The 3,686-nt window shown below is 46.0% G+C and overlaps 1 protein-coding gene across 1 annotated transcript in view; it reads right to left on the bottom strand.

Annotated features, from left to right (window-relative positions):
• Positions 1-3,493: 3,493 nt before the first annotated feature.
• The window catches only part of Rcn2 (reticulocalbin 2), a 17,497-nt gene continuing 17,304 nt past the window's right edge, over positions 3,494-3,686 (bottom strand). The window contains exon 7 of the mRNA XM_028774599.1: positions 3,494-3,686. This exon is cut by the window's right edge and continues 837 nt beyond it. The gene's annotated coding sequence lies outside the window, so the exon portion shown is untranslated.

The raw sequence follows: 3,686 nt of genomic DNA, 5'->3' as shown, positions 1-3,686 counted from the left end.
TTAGATCTGACGTAAACTGCTCGCAACCCTATTCACATCCGATGTATAGCCTTACCCACGTTCCTTCTCTTTCACTGTATCTTCCTAACAATGTGTAACAGATCTCTCACCCCTGTGAATACCTTGTCTCTCCCATAAAAGGGACTTCAAGAGGCCAGCAGAGGCTACTCTTTCAAATCTCAGCTTAAGCTAAGACAACCAGTTGGCCAGTCTCAGGTGCCTTCCACCATACAGCTTGCTTTAATTGGACAACCATGGCTTTGATCTTTCCTCCTCTTGAGTCTCAGGTTGAACAGCGTGTAGCAAACGTGAGTGAGAGACCAGACGGGGTTAAGGAGTTATTGTCTTTACCCCAGGTGTAGATTAAACGGGTGTCTATGCTGAGAACAGTGCCTGGCTGATACAGTAGCTGTTATTATTAGTATTGAGCTCTCTTCTAGGTTAAAGATAGTGGCTACTGAGTGGGAAGGGATGAATGTTGCATGTCCTATTTAGGCTCCGGTTGCTGTGAGGAAACGTTGTAGCCAAAAGCAAGCTGGGCAGGGAAGGGTTTATCTGGCTTACACTTCCACATTAGGGCGTTGCTGAAGGAAGCTAGTTCAGGAACTCAAACGGGAGCAGGAGACAGGAGCCGAAGCAGAGGCATGTTTGTGTCAACTTGACACAAGCTAGAGTCATCAGAGAGGAAGGAGCCTCAGTTGAGGAAATGCTTCCATGAGACCTAGCTGTAAGGCATTTTCTCAACTAGTGGTCAATGGGGAAGACCCGGGCCATTGTGGGTGGTGCCACGCCTGGGCTGGTGGTCCTAGGTTCTATTAGAACACAGGAAACTGTAGTATTAATTATTTAAATAAATCCCAGTGGCTCGTTCCCGTTGCCACCCCAATGTTCTGCATTTCTGAAAGACACACACGCAGGCTTTATTTTTTGATATGCCTAAAACAGCTCAATGGCTCAGATATTCCTAATCCTCTGATGATCCTGAGTTTACTACATTCTGTATTCTATCTTGGTGGCTCTGGACCCAGCTGGGCAGCCCTCTTAGGCCATACTCTCCTGGCTCCTATTTGGTGGCTATGTCTCCCTGTTGGCATCTTCTCGGGTGTGGTGTCTCTCCTCTCCTTCTCCTTCCTCTCTATCCCTAGCCCAGGAATCCTAAAAGTCCCACCTCTGTCTGCCCTGTCCAGCCAATGGCTGCCACAAACTTTATTTACCAACCAGAACCAACTGGGGGCAGGTTCCCAGAAGCTACAAACCCGCAGACATTCTAGTGCAGTTTTTCAGGGAATGTAATTAGCATCCATGACACAAGCTGCTACAGGAAACCTTTACTTGGAAGGGAGGAAAAGTTTCCCTGTGGATGCCTGGGGAAGAGAGTCCTTGGGAGTTGGAACAGCTAGTGCAAAGAAATGGCTGTTGTGTTTGAAGGAACTACATGATGGTATTCCGTGTGGCGGGAAGGAGGGAGGAAAGCAGTTAGAGCTAGTCTCATATCTAATGCAAGGACTTTGGCTTTATGTCGAGTCGAATGATGAAGAGGAGGCCCCTGAGAAGAGTGGGTAGAAGTGGAGTGGAGGGCAGGGGGGAAGCAGCCGCCTGGATGCAGTCAAGATATGCTCCAGGCAGATGTGCTCCAGGCAGATGTGTTCCAGGTAGTAGCTACGGAATAGGGAAAGGTGGCTGGATTGACAATGGAGAGGGAGATTGACAATGGACTTAAGGTTTCTGTTATTTCAAAAAATATCTGAGGCAAATCCACTTGAAAAGAAGAAACATCTATCTTGGCTAACAGTTTTGAAAGCTTTCGTCCATGATCCATTGACCCAGTTGCTTAGGGTCTGGTGGCATAGTGCATCATGGCAGGAACATGTGGTAGAGGAGGCGTCTCACATCACGATGCCTGGAACTGAGAGCAAGGAGATACCCAGCCCCGACATGCTCTTCACAGAGAAGCCTTTATAGAACTAGATAATACCCAGTACTAGGCCCTACCTCCAAAAAGTCCCAGCAGCTTCCCTTAGCGCCATGGGCTGGGGAACCCGTCCTTCAATAGAGGGTCATTTCTGGAACACACATCTAAACCACAGCACAAGGACTTGAAATGCTTGTTTCCCCAAGGTTGCCTCAGTGACTCTCCTTAGTCCTTTACAGGAGTGTCTTAGTGAGAGTCTTACTGCTATGAACAGACATCATGACCAAGATAAACTCTTATATCACAACATGTAATTGGGGCTGGCTTACAGGTTCAGAGGTTCAGTCCAGTACCATCAAGGTGGGAGCATGGCAGCATCCAGGCAGGCATGGTGCAGGAGCTGAGCGGTACATCTTCATCTGCAGGCCTCTAAGAGAAGACCGATTTCCAGGTAGCTAGGATGAGAGTATCAAGGTCCACACCCACAGTGACACACCTACTGCAACAAGGCCACACCTCCTAATAGCGCCACTCCCTGACCCAAGCATATACAAACCATCACAAGGAGTATGGCAGGGCTTCCTCAGATGCTCTAGGCAGGGCTGCTGTTTACACAGTTCCACAGCACTCAAATCACAGTGTAGGCCTTGGGCTGGGCCAATGTTTCATTCTTGAAGAGTTCAGTAAACGAAGGGCAGGAGGCAAAGAAGGAAAACAAAGGGAAGGAGGGAGGGAGGGAGGGAGGGAGGAAAGGAAGGAGCGAGGGAAGAGGTTCCTTTGGATTGTCACACACTCCCTAAAATCACCCCCCCCCCACACACACAAAATTGAAACAATTCATTTATATTCATTTAATGCTAGCATTATTCTTTAAAAAGCTACATTTTATAACTCCTCCAGGCCATTTCCCGCCCTCCCAAAGTTAAATAGTTAAGTCCATTATCATCATTTTTAAGACATTTCAAAAAGAACAGTGCTTCTTCTGTCTGTTTAAATCATATTCTGCACTGAGAGTGGTTATGTAATTTAGGAATGAAAACAATGTTACACCGTCCTTTTAGTGTGTCCTCTGGGAGGCTGGGGCACAGGGAAGAGTGCCCAGGAAACTCACTGGAGGGGGGGACAGTGAGTAGTTACAACCATAAAGCACTTTAATTAACTTTTTTCTTAATTAACTGGGAAATAGATTTTTTTCAATAAATATATCGAGAACAAAACTCAATCCTACTGCGGCCAGTTGTTGATGGCAGCCAATGATGATAGAACGTCAGAGCTGGAAGGAAATGTAAAGATCCACTAGTTAAGATTCCTTCTGCAGCCTTCTGCTAAGAAAACAGACTCAGGTGAGGGGGGGTGGGGGGGGGGCCGGGTCTCAGGCAAGGACGGGTTGGGGTGGGTAGGACTGAAGTGAGATATCTCTGGGGCTAGAGGGTTTGCAACTCAGTAGCAGAACATGCCTCTAGAATGCCAGAGGCCCTGAGGTTGATCCCTAGCATTTCAAACAAAACAAAAACACGATTTTTTTAGCACCAAAACGCAAAGTCACACTCAACATAAAAGCAATTGAAAATGTCTCAGGTGCACATTCAATTATAACATAATTCTTTTTATTTTTAAAAAAAAGGCAAATAAGACTATGTACCAAGAATAATTAACAATCTTGAGAACATTCACTACCTAATAAAGGAACGAATAATGTTTAAAATACAACAAAACCCATGCTGAATTGAGATTTATCTGGAAAAATTAAAAAAAGCCAAACATATAAAAAGAC

The sequence above is a fragment of the Grammomys surdaster genome, unplaced genomic scaffold (genome assembly GCF_004785775.1).
Source record: "Grammomys surdaster isolate TR1022 unplaced genomic scaffold, NIH_TR_1.0 241, whole genome shotgun sequence".
In the NCBI taxonomy this organism is placed as follows: domain Eukaryota; kingdom Metazoa; phylum Chordata; class Mammalia; order Rodentia; family Muridae; genus Grammomys; species Grammomys surdaster.
This window is presented reverse-complemented; position numbering and strand designations above follow the sequence as displayed.